The sequence below is a fragment of the Podarcis melisellensis genome (assembly GCF_964234715.1).
Source record: "Podarcis melisellensis genome assembly, chromosome: 11".
Classification (NCBI taxonomy): Eukaryota; Metazoa; Chordata; class Lepidosauria; order Squamata; family Lacertidae; genus Podarcis; species Podarcis melisellensis.
Window position 1 is genome coordinate 30,113,328 of NC_138543.1, and position 22,400 is coordinate 30,135,727.

The window sequence follows — 22,400 nt, forward strand, 5'->3', positions numbered from 1 at the left end:
CCCTCTTCAGTCAGCGTCACCTGGCTCCCTTTCCACCATCCAACCCGCAAACCATCCTTTCGACGTGGTCCACCATGGCATTCGCTTCCGATTCTGCCAGGGCCTTTTGGAAAGGTATAAGACAGCCGAAGAGGCAAACGAGCGCCTTCCCCTTAATCCTCCATCCAGTGATTCACCTGTATTAAAATATCGAGGCAGCCTTGACAGTTAGAAGCTATTTGGGCTCCGTATTGTGCAGGAGAGCAATACGTAGCCCATGGAACATTCTGTCCCTGCTTGCTACAGAGAGAGGTGCCCCTGTGCAAGATACAGATATATCTATATCTATCCCCCGAATAATGTGTTCTTTCTCCGCTCTTTATTAGGCTGGGGCAGGCAGCTAAGCAACAGCCAGAATACTGCCGTGGTGGGTGTGTAAAGAGGAGGCAATGGCAGCCATTGACGAGAACACGAGTGACAGCCTCTCCTTAGGCTACATTTGGCGGGAAAGTTGCTGCCAGAGCAGAAAGGTCTGTGCTTTCAGACGGCGCCTCTCCCTCCTTGGGTTTCTCATTAACGGCTTCCCCGTCCCCCCCCCCCACCTCCCGGCAGCCCACATTTCCATACGAGATGCTCATTTGAATCTGTGCCCCCTCCCTTCGCCTGGCTCCACCCCTGCAAGCCTCCCCCCCTCTCTATCCCAGACACACGTCTCCAACACGCAGCTGTGGACATCTCGCGACACACCTACAAGCGACACCCAACGGCCTCTCAGACGCAGCCCTGCTGCTGGGGAAACGTGTCCACATGCAAACCTCGTCGGGAAGGAGACGCACCAACCGAAGCGCTTCTCTCCCAAGGCGCGGAATCCTTAGCAACGCCCCAGCACACCCTGGCCATACTCACAAGTCAGTATTCCTGTATGCACTCTGAGCACCCGAAATCACACAAGGGGCTAGCCTTCTCCGTTGCGCAGCCCTACACCCGTGTCCTAGGACACAGACGCACACGCGCTCGCTCGCATCCTATTGCACTGAAACTTGCGTGTATAGGGCGCAACCTGCACCCGCGTTCTTCCAAATGAACCGTACTAGGGCTCATTCTCTTGCCAGCCTCTGTGAGCAAGGGGGACGGGTGCCCTTTCAGATCCTTCTGCGCCGAAGACATCAACTCGAGCAGCCTGGTGCCGTTGGCTTTTACCTAAAAAGCGTTTAAGAAAAGGAAAAGAAAGCCGATGTTGAAGTACCGGCAGCCCAGGCAGCCCAAGTGTTCGACAGAGTCCTGACCTACCGCGGAAGAGCACGGAGCAAGTTTACAAAAAACTCAGATGGCCATGAGTGTTTTGCAGAGAAGAAGGCAACAGCTTAAACTCACAATAGCTCGGTTGCCTCAAGAATTGAAGAAAGAAAGAAAAGGAGTGAGAAGGGAAGGCAGGCAGGAAGGAAGGCATAGAGAGCAACTCTATTCTTCGGAAGGAAACATTAAAAAGAAAAATCGTGAAAGTGAAAAGTTTTTTGTTTTGTTTTTAAAGGCGGGCTCTTGATGCAAAGGCAGTTTTTAAAAAAGAAAAGAAGAATTCCACGCAGAAATGCATATTTCCCTGCTCTTCCACCACAGGGAAATGTAGCCATTGCTCCCGTTTAGGCTAGACATTTCTAATTTGTTCCGTCTGTCAGAAAAGGGCTGGGAGAGGGTTTGGTGCAAATTCATTATCTCTGGCAACGCATAACGTATAGCAGGGATTGAAAAAGACCGTGGCAATGGACGAACAATAGGGCTTCAGTTCGCGAGCAACAAAAGCGTTGGGGAAACTGGTTGAATTTCAGAGCACGTCCTCCTTTCCAGAGAGGGCTGGGCTAGACCTCGCCAACCCCCCCTCCCGCCCCCGTTTAAAAAAAAAACTTGCAGAGTGGCTCACACATACAATACTTCACTTTCTACTCTGGCGCTTTGTGCAAGCTGTATTGGGAAAAGAAAACTGTTTGTTTAAATCCCCTCTTCATTCTCACCCCCCTCTGGATGGAAAAGGACCCATTTTAGAATCCAGTCGTGCAAGTGTTCTACGATGGAACTTTAAAAAGCCAGTTATAAATAGAGATGACGAAAGGGATGATCCGAATCTTGGGAGACTTTGAAACTGCTTTCTGCGATTTAAAAGGAAGTTTTGGCTAAGGAATCCTTGTTGCTTGCCGAAGATTCCACCACATTCACCTAAGATCTAGGATCAGACTGTCCTTCCCCCCTCCCTCCCCCCCCATCTGTTGGAACGAGAAGAAACGAGAAAAAGTAAGTATATCTGCCGACTTCTCACGACTAGCCTTCTTTATAAACTAAATGTGGGGAAACTGGGAAAGGAAGAGAAAGTGTGGACTATAGGAGAACTTTATGCTACAGTTCATCTGATTCATGAGCGGTGTGTGTGTGTGTGTGTGTTACTCTGAACGTGAACTCCATCGGTGTCTGTGTCAGGTTCAGGGCTAGAAAGAGGAAGAGTGAGATAGTTGCTTCATTGAACAGGTTGCATTGTTAGAGCTCCCACTGACTTTCCCTGGAACCTAGGAGGAAGATCAACAGAAGTGGAGAGCTTTATGGGTTAACCGGAGAGCTTCTGATGATTTTGGACGTGTGATATGAAACCTGTTGGCGTTGCAGGCACTTCCTCGGGACGAGGGGACTATTAATTAGCACACAGATTGACAGCGAAGGAGGGCGGAGGAAGAGAGAGAGAGAACAGTGAAAAATGGGAAGAGAAAGTGTTCGGTGAAATTAACTCTGGCTGCACATTTGCTTATTTTAGAGAAGGGTGCAAGGGAGGCGTTTTCTCACAATGTATTTAGATCCAAACTTCCCGACTTAGCAACTCCCTTTGATCCCCGCAACTTGGACTTTTGTGGCTATACCAATTGAAAGGTATATTATTTACTTGCATAAGGGTTGAAAAGAGTGAGGAGAGCTGTTGTTGTCGTGTCTTACATCTAGAGAAGCAGTTCTTTCTGTAACTTCAAATAGGCATGACTGGTGAAATAATGTCTAATGAATTCCTAATTTGAAACTCATTCCGTACTTGGACTGCCAAATTTATAAAGAAAGTAGTGTAATTAAATTTATGGCACCGTGAATTTGCCTCGCAAGTGTATGTGGATTTATTTACCTTGGCATTGTTTGCAAGGAGCTTTCGAGGTGTAGATTAGAAGTCGTTGGCAACGTTGTCATTGGTTTTGCTAGTTCTGAATGAGACGCTCAGGTTGTGGGTTCGAGAGCGCCTGCGAGGAGTGTGATAGCTTGGGAGAGTTGCGAACAGCTCCATGCACAAGTCAGTTAAGGCCCAAATCCTGTACAAGCTTACTTGGGAGTAAATCAATGGGGCTTGCCTTAAGCAGACACACACACAGGTTTGCGTCGTAGACCGACTTAGGTGATAGGTTTTGGAGTCGATGTCGCCCTTGGATTTGAGTCGGTTCAGCTAGCTTTGGGTTCTAGATCGGCCTAACTCCCAGATTGCCTGGCTTCGCTGAGCTGCCGGAGTCTTGGAAGATCCAAAGCACAGGTTGCTATTAAGCCGGTGGAGTTTCGCCTCCGCGCTCTCTCCTCCCATCCACCTTGAATGCTACTCACTCTAAGCACACCCAGTTCGCCAGCTCCGGCGCGGAACAAAGTCGAGAACCATGTATTTATGCAAGGGGACTCATTTTTTTAAAAAAAAAGGTGGGAGAGGAGACTGAAGAAGGATACCCAGTATATTCAGGGAAAAGAGCAAATAGTGCTTCTCCTCGTCCTTTTTTATTTTTTTTTAAACACACGTGATTGATTGGGAGTAGCATTAAGACACCCCCTTTCTCTCCCCCCTCCCTTTTTGGCTGAAGTGATTAACACCATCCTGTGATGCAAAGAAGAGGGGTGGAGTGGGGGTGGCGAGAAGGAATACATGCACGAGCACTGCTCTTCTTTGAGTAAATCTGTAACCAGCCTAAGTCTGTTTAGAGCCAAGTAGCTCCGTGAAGCCAGCCGCGATCTGAACCTGCGAGGCTTGAAAACCCAGAGAGAGAGAGCGCGTTTTGCATATTTTGAAAGCGGAGGCTAGGTGGAGCCTCCGACCTTTATTAAGCAACTGGCAGCCTACAGCATGTAAATACAGACGCCTCTGCCTTCCCTGCCTCCCACCCCACAAATCAAGCTATTCTTATAATCTCAGTTTAGAAATTCGGCCTCCCTTCTCTCATATTCTGGGCTTTCTATCCCAGTTTACCACTGAGGATATATACATATATATCTAAAATGAAATATTTAACTCTTCTGACACCAGAAAAGAACATACACCCCTGGTTTTCTTTTCCTGTTCAGTATATAGATTCATCTTAAGAAAATAATATTAGCAGCTCTTTGGAAAATGCAGTTTGGAGCCACGGGCCTCAATCCATCAAGAAGTTCTCCTGAGCAGCCCTCATGACGAGAGCTGGTGCAGGCAGCAGGATAATGCCCTACCCCAACACATTAATTTTCATGGGGGTTGCGCAGGAGAACTTCCTGGAGGATTTTGCCTCTAGGATTCAGTGGATTGGCTGATCTGCTGCTGCTGCTATACAGGCCTTGAGTCAGAATGCACTTGCACAATCCATGAATAAACATAAATATTTATTTTTAAATGATCGTTCGCCTCTCTCTCTTTTTGTCTATTTTCCAGAGCCAGACAGAAAGCGACCATCAAATGGAGTGACAATCAGCACATAAAGGTAATCCCTTTTAAACCTAATGATTAAATTAAGAAATGTACGTGGCTGCCGAATAAGCAACAGCACAAAAAATAGCAAAACATTTGCCTCTGAGAGACATTTTCAGACCCTTTACCTTTCGCACCCTGGATATTAGGTGTGGCAATACTGCAGACATGGTAGTGAATATATTGTTTGTGGAAGGTACAGCAGGTATAGAAACCAATATCAGGATTGCAATAAAAATCCAAGCAGGTACAACGAGACTTCTTGGGGCATGCAGATTCGAGGAATAAAATGACTTTACACGGGGCTCCAAAGAGAGGATTGCAGTTTACGTTTAAGGCTGCAATCCAGTTTCCTGTGAGTAAGTTCCATTGAATTCAATTGGACTTACTTTTTAGTAGCCATGTGCAGAATTGAGCTGTAAGTGAATTATCGAAGAATCAGGGATTGGAGTGTGTGCTCTTCAGTCTCGGGATTATGGGCATCCTTTCATGGGAGCCTAGTGGGCTTCCTATATAGACACCCCCTTCCCTACTATGAAACCGGAGGACTTGTCCCGAAGGCAGAATTTTGGTTCGTAGGAGGTGCAACAGATAAGATCCACTCGCAGGTTAACAGCGCTTGTTTATTCCAAAGGAACCCCTTGCAGGATTCTCCGCCTTTACGTCACAACCATCTGGAGACCCATAAAGAGATTAGAAAACAAGCATGGCAATCACATCCAAATCTACAGGCCATTTATTAGAGAGCCTAGTTAGAGTTCAGGATCTTTCAAATAACGCAGATTGCTTTAAAATGGCGATTCCATCGTTCTCGGTGAATTTTTATTTTAAAATAAGGCTAACCCACTTACTGGAAATGCCTATAATGAAAAACAAAACAAAACCCAGCAACATGGCGGTGTGGGCAGTTTAGCATTGCCAAAGGCTGCATCTCCTGCTTAACCAAATGCGGTTTATTTTAAGGACATACGGAAGTGTAAAGAATACCTGGAGAGAACAATTGATTCATAGGCACTGTAGACATTCAGAGACGTCAGGGCTTTTCTACGCTGCCTTAACAACACCTTAGTCTTAAACACACGTAATTGGAAATCCCATTGAAAGCAACTGATAATTCTTCCATGTGAAGACATTTAGAATAACGTGTGGATTTCCTAGACACCTGCAAAGCAAAGGAGAAGCAGGAGGGCGATCCTTTCTGTGTTTAATGATCAGCAAGGTCATCATTGTGACGTTAGCTGTTTTCACGTCATGAGGGCTCCAAAGGCTATCGATCTGCAAAACGACACAGGTGTGTTTCTTGATCTACGTGGTAACTGATAGAGGAAAACAAGTCATTCTCTTTTTAAGTGCAGGAGGTGAATAGTAGCAGAAGTCCCATTGAATTCAATGGATCCTGAAGGCAGCGTCAAAATAAATAAGAGCCAAGGCTTGACTCCTTAGCCAACTTCATTTTAAACGCATTCAGGCGCGTGTACACACGTGTTATATATGCCAATATGTATAGCATGCCCAGAGAGACCTCACGTTATCTGAATGTTCTTGTCTCTGATTTTAATGCATCAGCTCATAAGCCTGGTCTGTTATAGCACATGCCCGATCATTCGCACTGCTGCCTCTAGCTACTGCGAAATAAAGTGGGGGGGGGCAGGGCTTTGTTCTGTGTATCTGCCAATTCAAAGAAGCTCATTAGACTTCTACAGACCATCAGAATGAACGTGTATCTTTATACATATTGCTGCTCAACTCACTAATGCCGCTGGTACCCATGCAGCCTCAGATGGTTTAAAAAAAATAAAAGCGCAGCTCGCTGCACTGTACATAGGAATCCTCACCATTTTGTTCTGTCTGTGGAAAAACAGAGGCATGGCCTTCTCATGTCGTCTTATATAACATGACACTGACGCCGTAAGCATGGTTTACCTGACTATGGCATTTCACGATGCATAATTAACAATACAGGGAGAACACTGAATGAAAACATTTGTGGCTTGAGTGCATCGTCAGTTGTGAAGGTGCTTTGTTTTTGGAACATTTATAGGTAGCATCAACCTAGGAATCATTTCAATCAATTAATCGGGGACTTTGCCTTGCCATTACTTTATTTTGCTTTCCTTTTGCCTGTATATATGGCAGCATTCATCTTTAGCCGTTGACAAGTCTAATTTCGAGTATTGAAAGTAGACATTGGGAAAGCAGACATGTCTCGCTCCACAAAACCCCACAGATTTCGCCCTTCAGGGTAGTGACAGGCATGCAGGTTAGATACCCTGGAAAACACACAAGTATAATGCAAGCACGTTAATATGGTGATGATGGCTGGTTGTGGTTGGTGTGTGGGTGTGGAGTGCACATACACGTAGGTATCGCACACAGGCGCGCGAGCACACACACATACACAAATGTTGCCTTTTTTATATGTGAAGGAGAAAATAAATGCTAACTCATGCAGGTATGGCACATTGTAGGAAATATGCCTTTTTAAAATGCACTCTGAAGACTGTCCTCTAAACAATCCTGGACTATATTGAACAGTATAGTATATATTGTTTCCTTTTGCCCTTAACATACTATACCTTAACATGCAACAGCAGGACTCCTGGTTCCTTTTGGAGTGTGGGGGCAGACATAGCTCTGCTGAGTGTTTAAATATAAACTGCCAAGCGGTTGAAGTGCATTTATTAATTTGATCAGTAAGCAGCGCAGCTCTCTGCCGTGAGATTCATTGTTTCCCATATAATCAAGAGGGCCTGTAATGTTTGCACTTTACACTAGGAAGAATATATAAAATCTCCCAGTCCGAATTCTATAGCAGGAATTCACAGGGTAATGTCCCTTATGCCTCTTTCTGAATGCCTGCTCCTTTTTGCCTTTTGGGAGGTTAGGGGAATGGGGAGAGGCTGAACAGGGTGTTTATGAACCTTTCAGGATGGAGGGCTTCCCTAGGCATACTGCTTGCCATTGCCATCAGCAGCGGTAGGAAGTTTGAAAAACAACCCAGAGTACATTTTCGCTGTGTTTGGACACATCTTCAAATGAAACAGATGCATTAAAATTGGAAAGGAAAGCCGCATGTTCGCTTGCGCTGCGCTGTCCAGAGCTGGGAAGGGTCAAGGGAAAGACGGGAGAAATGTGCTATGTGTGAAAAGGGCGAGCGGGAGCGCGCGTCGGTTGGAGAGGGGGATTTGCTGGAAACAGAGAGCAGCTCGGAAAGGAAGAGAGGGAGCGAGGCTTGAGCAGCCTGCTCTTTGCAGCATCCACCCCCCTCCTCCCGCGCGCGTAAACTGCGTTGTGCAACCTCCACGGTGCAAGTAGCACTGGCGGAGAGGGTCTTGTAGCCCCCGAGCAGGGAGCGAGAAGTGAAGCCATTTCCAAAGCGCCAGACGGGCAGAGCGAATTAGCAATGCAATGGCACCTCTGCTCGCGCTGCGTAAAGACGCGCGTAGATTCCCAGTCCCAGAAAGCAGGCCCTGCTTTAAGCAGTCATCGCAGCAGCAGCGAGCCGCGAGTGCCTGGCTCAGTCACACACATCTCCCTGCACAGCACATGCAGAGTCTGCCAGAAGAGAGAGAGAGATGCAGGCAAAGGCGCCTCTCCTCTCCTTTCCCCACCCCGCCCTATTTCCATGCCGCTCCCCGCCTCCCCCGACCTGAAACGCTTTTATCTGTCCTTAGAGAGAGATTCCTCCCAGTCTTTGGATATTAGAGAGATCTGCGCTAGCAACGGGGAAGGTAAAAGGCCGCGATATATATATATATATATATATATATATATATATATATATATTTCCCGCCCCCTCTCTCTCCTCCCGGTAGCGCTAGAGAAGGCGATCCTGTGCTGGTTGGGAGAGTAGGAATGATGTTCCGAGGGTGCTGCTGCCGCTGCTGCTGCCGCCGCCACCGCTCTTCCCCATGGCGCGGAGGGGGCAGATCGCTGATCGCTCATGCATAGCAATAACCGGGTGTACTTGAGCTTCCTCGTGACATCATCATTACCTTGGTCTCCCGCGGTCCAGGACCTCTGACCTTGCCGGGCTGGTCAACATTTTTTGGCACTGCAAGCCCTCCAATGATAGCCCTTTTCTCCTTCTTTCAGACCGGGGGCAGCAGCAGCAGCAAGCCAGCCAGCCAGCCAGCCAGCAAGACCTGCAGCTCCTCATGGGCAGCAGCTTTGGGAATCCTGAGAAATCGTGGATCTGCCAGGTTGCTTCCTCCCCCAACTCCCCTTCACAACCCGCAAGATATTTGCTGCCACCATTTGGTTAAAATAAGAATTTTTAAGAGCGCTCTGATGCATAATCCGCAAAAGGGATCAGGAGGGAGAGCTGGATCCTCGCACCACCACCACCATCATCTTGTCAATTTCTTCTGAAATGGGAGACACTCCCACACCCCCTGCTTCCTCCTTGCTCTGCGCTGGAAATTGCCGATGGCTTTACATCTTTATAGAGGCTAAAGACTTTTCACGAGAATGAAGCAATTTACAATGCAAATAGAGGCCTGTGGAGGGATGGATGCTTCGCACTCTTAACAGCTTGATGCACCTTAATAGCTGGTTTTACTTTCTGATATTAAACAGATGAATAGTTGGTCCATCGCTGCCGGAAATCGCTGGCTTTAAAGGAGGGAGAAAGAGAGAGGATGGGGGTAAAAGAGAAAGAGACAAGAAAAGTTCGGAATAAAACTTTGAAGGCGACGGATCTACTTGGGATGTGGTATTAGAAGCACACACAAGTCCAAACACTGTGAAGCAGGTGACAATTGCGCTGAAAGGATGAATATTTTAAGGCACGGCTGGTGTTCTTGGAGAAGTCTATTTGCAGAAACAATCTGGATTCTAGAGAAGGAGGGGCGGAAAAGACCCTCCAGTCGACCTCAGAGCATATGAGGGAAGCGAGTTGTTATCTTTGGTTATCTAGCTGTATGAGTGTGTTGGTCTTCATAAAGCTAGATAACCGAAAGTAAAAACTCCTTCATGATCTTCGTGCTGCACAAGGAAACGAGAAACTCCAGCAAGAGACAGACCCAGCCATGTCAGGAATTCTTATTGAATGGCACCTTTTCTACAGCTCAAGGCGAGAGAGAGAGGACGAAATTCAGTGACATACGAGTGCCAAATCTTTCTGTACATGTATACATGTACAAGATGACAGGCACAGGATGATGAAGAGTAAACCATACGCTGCAAAGAGGATATGGTGCTCATGGTAAACAAATGCATGTGCAAGTTTTTGCTGTTCTGGGAGGTGGAGGATGATTAAGTTAGTACTTTAAGTTCTGATGTAATTGTTTTCCAGCGGTTGCACGCTTCTTCAGAAGCAAGTTCCATTGAGTTCAATGAAACTTACTCCTGGGTAAGTGTGTACAAGACTGCAGTCTTTGCTAAACATTGAGAAACGATTAGCATGTGTTTGGAAGCATAATGCTGTGGCCTGTGTGCTTTTAAAGTATTTATAATTTATTTTTAAGGGTGTGTGTGTGTGTGTGTGTGTGTGTAGGGCCAAACTCTGCCTGTGAGACTTTTAAAAGTTTTGTAGTGTTGCTGGGTATGCTGTTATTCCAAGAGACGAAAGCCAAAGCCTAAAATAAAAAATAAACATTTGGATTGAAGAATAAGGCTAGGTTAATCATTTCGGTCTACTAAGGATTTGGTAGAGTTCCACAAAACTGAGGGGGGGAAGAGCAAGGTGAAGGTTGATTACTATTACCATTGCTATTATTATTTTTTAAAAAATTGGGGGGGGGGAATCCACCAGCCGACCAGTCTTCTATTCAAAATACAAGCACAGATGCTTCTCTGTTCCAAAAGGGTTTCCTTGAGGAAGCTACTGAAGCAGAAAAACGTGATGGAGACGAGACTGCCTCCGCCCTTGTCAAAGTGTTAAAAAGTAGTCTGTGTCTTATTCTGCGTCTAGTATTAGAAATGAAAGTGACATTTACGCCAAAACCCACGTGTGCGCCTGCTCTCTTCTTGTTTAAGGATGATCAGATCTATCCAGGAAACTGCTCAGGCATCTCAAACTGAAATAATTAGGACGTATATAGACCTGACCAAAAGAGAGAGAGAGAGAGAGAGAGAGAAGGCAAGGGGGTGGGGAATCTGAGGGGTCTGGTCTTGCCTAATTGATTCCGTTAAACGGAATGCCTGAGATGTGAACGGCTGGACGCTCCCATTCCCACGCTCGGGGGCAAGTGGCAAAGCTATGGGCCCGGCAGCCTATGACAGACAGCCCTGTGGGGGTTGCCTATGAAAAAAACATCAAGTGCACCACACCAGACTCATCTCCATCCCTTAAGAAAGTGGAGGCATTTCCCACCCACAGCCATCTGCAGGCTCCCAAGTGGGGACCCCAACTGTTCTGTAGCTGCAGACTGTCTGTTTCTGTTAATTCTATAACCACTGTTTCAGCTACTCATAATCAAATGTAGCTTTGCTTCTGAGATGGAAATTTTCTACAGTGAAGCTCACAAAAGAAAAGTGGTGGGAAGCAAGGTGTTTATATATTTCCTTGGCAAATCCTCTCCCTCTCTGCAAAACACTCCCCTCCCCAATATTTAATTTTAATTTTAATTACTGCACTTTGCAATTTTTGATTTTTTAAAAAAAGAAATTATATTTAAATCAGCTTGTTTTGGAAGTGCAGTCTTTGCCCCTGGGATGCTCCCAAGATAAGAAAGCAGACTCTTTATTTCTGATAAACTTCAGAGCCACCCTAGGCCAGAATACACCCTGTGCATATGTGTGTGCATGTGTAACACATGTGATAGCAAATTCCTATGTGTTTTTAATCAGCATATAAGCCCCATTTAAGCCCCAGCATATAAACTTGCAGCCAGTTATGACATGCACTTGGCATTTAAAAATAAAATAAAATAAAAGCAAGGATGTGGCTTTAAATTAAGGCACCGTGGCCTGCAGACATAAATGATTTTGCAAGAGCTTAGTTTTAAGGAGCTTAGCTTGTTACAGTACTTTGCGCTGAATTTTGGATGGCGAGACTGTTTACAAAAGAGCCGTTTTTGGCTGCTGTGCACGTGCCAGAGTTTACTACTCTAGTGACCAATGAACAGTCCCCTTGTTTATTTACTTTGGAAGTTCTGTTTGTGTGACCAGCCTCTCATTGTTAAGTGCCTAGCTGCCTTCCCCCCTCTTCTTTACTGCATGTCCAGGGGTGCTGTTTACCTAGGGTCATTGTCTACTACAATTAACATTTACATTACAAAGTGTGTAGTTTTCTTAAAGAGGTTCAATTAAGGTAACAAGATGTTGTCTGGGGAAATCTTTTGATGAGCAAAAAACAAAAACAAAAAACCCTAGTGGAGTGAAATTACTTTTACTTTGTGAAATGAGATCTTATTTACCTCTTGGTCCTTTTCTGTACATTTGTTAAGGAAAGCACCTAAGGATTCCCCCCCCCCTTTATGATATAATTCTGTGTTAGCCATTGTCACATCAGAATTGTTTTGTACCCTGCTAATGTTACATGAGTATCAATCAATAAAATACATTTTAATGTTATTTTTTTATTATTTATTATTTCTCTTCCACTGATTTGACACAAAATAGGTTAAGTCCATTTATTCATTATTATTTTTACTCCACATACTGTCAACCTATAACAATTGTGAGAAAAGTTCAGTTTGGTTTGTGATTTACAATATTTCAGTCAAAATGATTTTGTGGCAGTAAGGTGATATTTCTTTTGAGAGCTTGAAATAGCCTGCAAACATAAAGCTTAGTCCACAGAAGTATAAATATAATCTGAGCAGGCCTTTGATGGCTAGCTTTAACACTGGAAGAGCCCAGATCAAATTTATTTAGCATACCATTGCATTGTAAAACAGTTGGGAGTGAAGTTGCAGGCTTGCGTGAGTATGCATGTTAACTAGTGGGAACCAGCCTCATTCTTTTTTGAAAAGAGAGCACCAGATTGCTCTGCAAGGCCAATGTTAAAAAGGCAGCTGAATTTAACACCATCTGGAAGAAAAGATCCCTTCACGACTTTCTCACACCGTCAGACAAAACTAGTGTCTCTTGTTCTGAGCCCTTGTCTATGCGGCCATACAATACTGAGTCATTATACTTTTGCTGAGAGAAAATTTGAGAACACAATATGGGTAACCAGTGAATGACCAAGTTTCATTGTGCCCGCTTAAGTCGATTGAAACCTACGTCTAGAGCCATGAATGGCAGTATTGTTTTCCTCACTAGGGCTATGCTAAATGTCAGCACAGTGTAAAGAAAAACTTGAAGTCTGCAAATAACTTACCAGATCTCAATTATAATATTTTCCCACACTAGAACTAATATCATTGCTAGGCTGTACAATGCACAACATAACAAAAAAGCAACTAAAAAAAGGGGTCTTCATTTAAAAGTTATTTCAGGCAAGCAAACTCCCCCCCCCCCTTTCTTTCTTCCCAGTTTGGGAGTTTGAATTGCTGAGGTAGAGCCTGGGTAATCCTTTCTCTAGAAGTTCAAGTTGCAAAACTGCTTCTCAAGTAATCTAGAAAATAAACAGCATATACAGTCTGTATTCTTAAAAAATGTTTCAGCTGGCTGGTTTCATAGTAATGATAGCCTAGAAAGTTTGCTGTGGTTAGCTCTCCAGTTTACTATATTTAGGACTTCTCTTTGAATATTAATCAGTTTGAGCTTGACAAACAACACAGTGTATGTGAGAGGAGCTTTAATGAGGAATTACAGGGGCTTGCCCATACAGGATTGGGTGCCACAATAGTGCTTCACAATGAAATACTTTGCTTTCTTTGCTTTAAGAAAATTTATAATGATAACTTATAATGGACCTAACCAGTTCAGCCTTTGATTTAGCATTTAAAAGGGGCAATTGGTGAAATTTAAAAAAATAAATCAGTAGTTTGTGATGTTATACATAATTATGCTGCTTTTGTTTTAATTCTTACTCTCTCCACTATTTTGTTCGCCATTAAGTTTTATTGTATTTTTTTTCAAAAAACCCCACAATTTTGTTGAGTATTCCAGCTATCAACACCATGAATTATAAAGGACTAATTAACTAGATGAATAGTAAAATGTGATCATAATGGATTACAAAATACTGTTGGTTGAGAGGAAGGGGTGGCAGTATCAAAATGGTTTACCAAAAATTAATAGTAAAATGTTTTCTTTTCTTAGTGTTGTATCCAGCTATGCTCTACTTGGGTTGACCCATTGAAATTAATTGACATGACTAACATGGGTACATTCATTTCCATGGGTCTGCTATGAGTATGATTTATATTGAATACAACCCTTAACAATTATGGGTTAGCCATACTCAAAGTACACCCATTGAAATTAATGGGCATGGCTAACTTTGGTATAGTCATTTCAATATGGGTCTACTCTACTTGAGTAATAATGATTTTTAAAGATTTTGAACATAATTCAGTTATTGAACTTCCAAGAGTGAATGGCACTGACCAGAGTCCTCAATTCACTAAGGTTGCAATATTATACTCACTCAAAGGTAAAGGTAAAGGTACCCCTGCCCGTACGGGCCAGTCTTGCCAGACTCTGGGGTTGTGCGCCCATCTCACTTAAGAGGCCAGGGGCCAGCGCTGTCCGAAGACACTTCCGGGTCACGTGGCCAGCGTGACATCGCTGCTCTGGCGAGCCAGAGCCGCACACGGAAACGCCGTTTACCTTCCCGCTGGTAAGCGGTCCCTATTTATCTACTTGCACCCGGAGGTGCTTTCGAACTGCTAGGTTGGCAGGCGCTGGGACCGAGCAACGAGAGTGCACCCCGCCACAGGGATTCGAACCGCCGACCTTTCGATCGGCAAGTCCTAGGCGCTGAGGCTTTAACCCACAGCGCCACCCGCGTCCCTTATACTCACTCACCTGAGAGTAAATTCCATTAGAATCATTAGAGTTTACTTTTGAGTAGACATGTATAGTATTGCTGTTCACTGGAGTAAGCTATTTCAGCTGTAGGCCCCAAATTAAAAAAAAAATGCATAATAACTAGCCAACAACAGCCAACATTTTTTTTAAATCAACTGTAGGTCTGGGTACTCAAGGGAAGGTCTGAATGAACAAGTAGAGAACTGGACCACAAAGTTTGTGTTTCTAAATATTTATTCGGAAGTATGATCCATGGAACCAGTGGAGTTTATTTCCACATAAAGGAACATAGAACTAAGGGGTTCATAGGGTGTCATAAGAGCCTCTCCATTGGCTAAAATAATAGTTGTCATCTGTACATTTTGGGTTATTTTAAACAAACATTTCATAAACATCTTTAATTTTACTCTGTTGCTTAATCAGTGTTTCTCTGTCAAGGAAATGGGGGATTTACTGGGATTTCTTGCCTGTTTCTCATTTAATTAGGGTGGGGCAAGAGGGAGGTTGTGAAGGAAACAAACAGAAAGTAACCCTAAGAAGAAAAGGACATTCACATTTTGAAAATGCACATTATTTTTTAAATGATTATCTAAACTGACTGGGAGTGCATTTCACAATACCAACACATGTATATTATTTACCTTTTGATAATGATGATGGATTTTTGACATCTTAATACATTTCAATTGCGTGGGACTTAATTTTCTAGTGAAATATGCCAGTAAGAGTTTCTTTTATGGACTTTGCCAAGACTGAAGTTTAATCCAAGACTCATAAATTGCTTCCAGCAGCAATTTACTGTTAACCTCAATGTAAACAGGGTTATGACTCTATCCAGGACTCTCTCCGACTCTGTCCAGTTCTTTGTCTGAAGTACCTGTATGGAAGTTGATGTGCAGTGCAATCTTATGTATGCTTACTCATAAGTAAGTTCTCTTTAGTCAGATGGAGCTTATTCCCAAGTGAGCAGGCACAAGGCCTTAGTCCCATTAGCTGCAGTGGAATTACACAAGATTACATCCAAGTCTTCCAGCTTTGTAGTTTAGGCTGCAAATCTGTTTTTTGTTTTAATGCACAGTATGTTTAAATCAGGAAGACCTTCTTTAGTCACAGATTTTAGTGAGTCGAGGGTCTGATCTGTTTCAGGCACTATGTAGAGATCCACAGATCACAGGAGGGACACCTTAGCTTGGGAAGTTCCCAGGGCAGTAACCCTTTCTAGTCTGTTACCCCAAAGACAACAGCATACAACCTTGTGGCACCTTACAGACTAATTCTTTTGTCATGGCATAAGCTTTTGTGGACTGCAGACTACTCCATCAGTTGCATTAAGTGCTATTCTGATACACACACAAACACTTTGTGGGGTGGGATTGTAAGCAGTGATAGTCCAGGCAGTGACAATTGTGTTATTAATATTATTGGTTTTCATGTTATGGTTCTGCTATTATCCTAGGTGGGTATAAGCAGAAGCCTTTCTTGGTTCGTGGCTCTGGTTCCCCTTTCCAAAGCTAGCTGCTCTCCTGGATAGCCCAGAGGAGTGAGGGCTCTGGCTGGAACAGAGAGCCGTGTTGCTGTTGTTGCTGCTGAGCCTGACTCCATGCTGGTCGTTCCCTAGCACCGTGCAATGTGATCTTAGTGCAGCCCTTTATGAAAGATGCCGAAGATCATTGAGGGCAGGGAGGAGGTGGACAGACAGGCAGTTGGCCTGCTGAATTCCTGCCGCTTGTTGCTTAATGACCTGAGGCTACAAGAAGAGAAAGGAAGGGGGGGTGAGAGTTACCTGCAAAGATGCTCAAAACCAAACCAAACCAGCACCAGACAAAAGAGGAAGGAAAGTTTTTTTTGCTGTTTTTTTGTATTATTATTACTGCTTTGTTTTGGTTTTTTAATCCCTCTCCTGAGCTGAGAATATCAGATTACTGTATTCTGATGCTTGTGTGCATTTTTCTGGGGAGAAGGCTAGGCTAGTTCAAAAGAAGGTGCACTTGACTCAACCGTTTGAGGACGGATGCTGCTGCTGCTGCTGCTGCGAGGACTGGCGTAGCAATGGCAGCGAGCGGGCCGCTGGGCAGTACCAGGCTGCTGTGTGACAAGCACCAGTTGCCTCTCAGGCGCGAACAGTGATTGGTGTTTCCCGGGAGACGGGATGGCTGATCTCCTAGGCTGGCGCGCACTCTCTCCTCCCTCTGGTGCAGGCTCTGCCTCTGCTAGTGCAATGCAGCGTCTTCCCTGTCCTCTGCCTTGTCAGGTTAGGCATGTCAAAGTTTCCCACCCCCACCCTGTGCTCTCTCCCTCTCCCTCTCTCTTTATGCCCTTAGGTTGCTGGCCTTCCTTTTACCAGCCACTTCCCTTTGCAAAGGAACTCGGTTTGCACTGAATGTATTACTTTCATCTTTAGTTGCTCCATCACCACGACCACCGTCATTTTAAACACGCAGTTTAAACACCACCACCACCGTCATTTTAAACACTCCATGTTAAGGGCAAACTAAGGCCCGGGGGCCGGATCTGGCCCAATCGCCTTCTAAATCCAGCCAGCAGATGGTCTGGGAATCAGTGTGTTTTTACATGAGTAGAATGTGTGCTTTTATTTAAAATGCATCTCTGGGTTATTTGTGGGGCATAGGAATTCGTTCATTATTTCCCTCCCAAAAAATATAGTCTGGCCCCCCACAAGGTCTGAGGGACAGTGGACCAGCCCCCTGCTGAAAAAGTTTGCTGACCCCTGTTCTAGTCCTCCGATGAAGATCTTACAAAAGCTGTACCCTCTTCCCATTACATATCCCTGCAAAGTTACTGGCAGTTATTGCTCCTTTTGATTTGTTACTCTGTGAAAATCACCTCCATAGTTAGATGGGGTGGCTGGGTTGGGTGGTGGTGGTGGGGAGAACTTGGCACTTCTCATCTACATTTCTTTCATCCAGTAGCCACAGAGTAACATCTTTCTTTTGGTGGCATCAAGGAATCACTGCAATGTGGAGTCTTTAATAGCACCACGGAAGCAAACTGGCTTTAATGGTAGTGATGTTGTTTGGTTAGATTGTCAGTTTTTAACACTGCTTCATTGGTTAAATTCCTCTTTGGAGATTCTTCTTTTTTTCAGCCAGCTGAAAGCTTTGGCATAGACATGTAAAACATTTCTGATGCTATATAGGGATGTACACAGGTGTTTTGGCTTTGTAGTCATGTTTTTCAGAATGCAAGCCTTCAGTCCTTCTGCTTGCATGACAATCTAACACATTCTTAATAACAATGAAACGTCAGATAGGTTTTTAAAATTGAAGTTTCTAGTCCCTAGGACTGTACCCGTTTCCCAGCAAGCTGTAACATTTACAATTTGTTCCACTCATGGAGGGAATAACACCTACATATGTAGTTCTCTCCCTCCTCCAGTCTTTGCAAATTGTAGTCTGCACTGGCTAGCTGCACCTTTGTTGCTAGGTACAGTAAAACATGTCTAGAGGTGGCTTTAAAAAATTCCGTGTCTTAAGTACTCACTAAAGCCAGTTAATAACATCATGCATGGACATTTAAACTTGTTGTAAGTTCCAGAGAGGATTAGAGGGAAATCATGCTGTGCGCAACTAATGATACCATCTTAACTCTTCAACTGGGAGTTAAATCCACCCACCTCAGTGTGGCATGGAGACTGCTTTCTCCCATGCCAATAGGCCAAAGAGGAAGCGAAGAAAGAACTTGACTTCAGTTTAAAGAGAAAACCAGTCAAAGAGCATAAGAGGACAAGTACACATTTCCTTCTGGTTTCAATAGGGCTGGCAGATTGCAGCCTTCAATGGATGTTGGTCTGTTACAATAAGTCATACACCTGCTGAATTTGTCAAAGCAAATGTTTTACTTACACTGGCAACAATGTTTTGTTTCTAATGACTAATTGACTAATGTTGAGTGCCCAGGATATGGGGAATGCTAAATTTCTTATTCTAGAGGCAGCTGATGAGCTATAACTTGGAAAACTACCTCAATGGGCTTTCTAATAAGTTGATGAAGAAGCCAGAGTTGTATGTGTCTGTGTATCCTTAATTAGTCAAGGTCTGGAATATGGAAATAATACTGTTATTTAAGGAACTGTTGACATCAGCAGGGTCTGTTATTGTGTATATTCTCTGTTTGTACAGTGTGCTTTTGTGAGCTTGTTTATTTTATTGAAAAACAGACACTATAGAAACATACTTCTTTTTAAAAAGTAGCATTCTAATACCTGCTGGTATCCAGCTCTATTGCTCAGTGTTACCTGTTTTTAATTATAGTGGCTGGTTGGCTTCCAAAATGTTAAGAGATTCTGTTTGCAAAATAGGTAGAGGCTCCGGAAATGGTTCTACATTGTACAGATCACATACAGAATTATATGGCCATCTGTACATGCTGCATGCTGGAATAGTTCATACATTCTCAATTCCTCCATCTTGTGAAATTTTTTTATACTTACAAGTAACATTGCATGTATTCACAATGGTCCATGCTTAGAGAGAAGACAGTTATTTTTAGTCTTGACTAATGTATGCATATGTGAGTAAATGCCTGTGTGCATAAATATGTCCAAATGTGTATTCTGGCAAATAGATAGACATGCAGCTGTTGCTAAAATTAGAGGCCTATGTTGTTAAGAAGTAAGCAAACACTATAATAGGAACTAACTACATAAGTATTTCATTTCACATTACAACTGGAAAACACATCAATTGCTCCATTTTAAAAAGAAAGTTTGGGGAGCAATTTGCACATTGACCCCACAACTGCTCTGCAAACCAAAGACAGGCAAATTAAGTTGCTTATCGGTAACAACAGCCAGAGTCCTCAATCCACAAATACATATTTATTGGGAGGACATTTGCTTCCACTAAATGTATTTCAGGTTGGGATGTTAAGAAGACAATCCATATCACCCTGAATTCAGCAACAAAGATCCCACTGATTGGAATAGTTGCAGACTGAATCCCATGTATCTGGAAATTAATGCAATGTATTAGATCACTTTGTGTACTTTATGTCAATAGCATCCATTCTATGTACACATTGAAAATATGCCTGGAGGGCAGCACATAGGTTTAGGTATGGGACGATTGCCAGGTATTATTGGCCGTGTTGGCAATTGTACCATAATACTTGTCTAAGCACAAGCCAAAAACAACAAGGAATCTTGCAATTCCTTAAGGACTAGCAATTTTCATTATGCCAATATTGTTTCAGTGCGGTGTTAGCTAGAAAGAAGGAGGTGGTAGATCCTCTTGAGTATCATTGATCTCTTCTACCATCATTCTCTTACCATATTGTATTAATAGAACATGCTTGCTTACACTATTGAACCTTTTAAAACAGAAGATAATATATGTCATGAAGACACCACATGTAAATACAGTGGTACCTTGGGTTACATATGCTTCAGGTTACATACGCTTCAGGTTACAGACTCTGCTAACCCAGAAGTATGGTAGTGCTTCAGATTAAGAACTTTGCTTCAGGATAAGAACAGAAATCGTGCTGCGGCGGCGTGGCAGCAGCAGGAGGCCCTATTAGCTAAAGTGGTTCTTCAGGTTAAGAACAGTTTCAGGTTAAGAACGGACCTCTGGAACGAATTAAGTACTTAACCCGAGGTACCACTGTAACAAGAAAGCATTTCCTAAAATATAAAAAGGCCATAACTCAGTGGTAGAACACAGAGAGCCAGTGTGGTGTAGTGGTTAAGAGCGGTGGACTCATAATCTGGGGAACCGGGTTCGCGTCTCTGCTCCTCCACATGCAGCTGCTGGATGACCTTATCTGAAGTCTCTCAGCCTCACTCACCTCACAGAGTGTTTGTTGTGGGGAAGGAAGGGAAAGGAGAATGTTAGCCACATTGAGACTCCTTCGAGTAGTGATAAAGCAGGATAACAAATCCAAACTCCTCCTCCTCCTCCTCCTCCTCCTCCTCCTCCTCCTCCTCCTCCTCCTCCTCCTCCTCCTCCTCCTCCTCTTCTTCTTCTTCTTCTTCTTCTTCTTCTTCTTCTTCTTCTTCTTCTGAAAGTCTCAGGTTCAGTCCCTGGCATCTACACTTATGAAACTCTGCAGAGCTACTGTTAGTCCATGTGGGCAATGCTGAGCTAAATAGACTGAAGGTTTGACTCAGTCTAAGGCAACTTCCAAAAAATGGCATAGGAAAAGCTAGTTTATTTTATTGTTCTAAATCCACATCCATCCATTGGCAAAGCATTTCTAGCATGGCTTACAGAAAGATGGTTTACAGCAAGTATAGTGTCATGAATTTTAAAGCAAAACACACTTTCTTATGATTGTCCAGTGCAGAACAATATTCACGTAAAAAATAATTCGGGTTATAAAAAAAATTGTTATTAAGAGAAGACATGGTCCTATGGTTTCCTGTAATTCAGATCTGAAATGCACCATCTATCCATGAGATTCTTGGAGGGAGGATGGAACGTATCTGCACAAATAACTCAATGTTCAGGAACAATTGTGAACTTACTGGAAAAAATGAAAAAAGGGGGGAGTACTTTTCAAAAATGCCACCTGTAATCTGAGCCACTTTGGAGGATAGGAATTATTGGACCATTTAGGTTCCTCCATCTATAGGTACAAAATTACTTCCTTGTAGGAATGGATATAGAACTACATTCTTCAAGAATATCTGATCAAAAAGTCTTCTCTTGTCTCAATTTATGTGACTCAATAGATGCATGTGACTAGAAATGAATTATTAGGGTATGTTAAAGGAGAGACCCAGAAAAATATTCTCTCCCTCTCCTTCCACCTATTGTTTCTCTCATTCCATTTTTTCTACCTATTTATTTATTTGGTTAAGGGTTAATTCTATATACCTGCAAGTAAGCTCCACGAAGCTCAATTAGATGTAATTCCAAATAGACCTTGATAGGATTGCACCTGTGTTTCTTCTGTGATTTGGTCATCCTGAGGTTGGGCTCTGGGAGATTGAGCAGGCATCTGGAAGGCTCCTGCAGTTTTATGAGAAAAGGTTGGACAGGTCAGGGAACAGAAAGCCTGCATTTATTATAGATCAAAGGTTTTGGTATTGTTTGTTATATTTCACATTTTATTTGTTTATTAAATCTTTATCCTGCCCTACCTTCCAAATGAGTCCAGGTTGGCAGGTGCTACAGAACAGAGCTAGCAACTATTTTGATGTACACATTGAATATTAAACAGATGGAACGCCATCCTAAACACATTATCTGGAAACAAATCCTATTGATTTTAAAAGGATTAATTTTTGCATGCTTGGGGATGGAGCATCTCTAAGATGTTTATGGAAGTATATATTCAGTCAGTGCTCAATGGGACTTCAACAGCATCATGCCCAGTGTTGTTTTGTTTTGTTGGTTTTAGGTCACTGAATGAACCAGATCGAACACAATGGCTTTAGAATGGCAGAAATATAAAAATTTATGCCATTATCATCTCCATAGTATTTAAAATGGAGTGTTCCTGGAAAATCATGTTAAACTTCAATGACCTACAATAATTACATACATAGTACAAATAATGTCGATTATTGCAATTATTGCAATGTGTTGTACAGTGGGCTAGAGACTGCAGTTGGTGCAAAGTAGGGCTACCAGGTTGTTAGCTGGCGCTGGTGATTTGATCATACCAAGGCACTGCTTTGTTAGTTGCACTGGCTCCCAGTCTGTTTCCTGCTCAGTTCAAAGTGTTGGTTTTATCCTTGTACGTTCCTAATGGTTTGAGACCGCCATGCCTGAAAGATCACTGTCTCTCAGATACATCCACCCAAACAATGAAATCCTCTTCAGAGGCCCCATTCCAGGTGCCTTTGCCAACTAAAATGAAATGTGTGACTACC

The 22,400-nt window shown here is 43.4% G+C and overlaps 2 long non-coding RNA genes across 8 annotated transcripts in view; one reads left to right on the forward strand and one right to left on the reverse strand.

The window, feature by feature from the left end:
* Positions 1–22,400, forward strand: part of LOC309380349 — a 563,851-nt gene that overhangs the window by 21,638 nt on the left and 519,813 nt on the right. For 6 of the 7 annotated variants that reach the window (XR_014172847.1, XR_014172848.1, XR_014172849.1 and 3 more), the window contains exon 2: positions 4,661–4,709. This is a non-coding gene — a long non-coding RNA (uncharacterized lncRNA). Of the gene's footprint in view, positions 1–714; positions 2,266–4,660; positions 4,710–22,400 lie in introns of those variants that run through there. The other variant, XR_014172853.1, reaches the window with a different exon arrangement.
* On the reverse strand, positions 5,415–8,803 carry LOC309380365. The gene is made up of 2 exons (XR_014172881.1): positions 8,692–8,803; positions 5,415–6,966 (listed from the first exon to the last, which is right to left on the reverse strand). It is a non-coding gene; the product is annotated as an uncharacterized lncRNA (long non-coding RNA).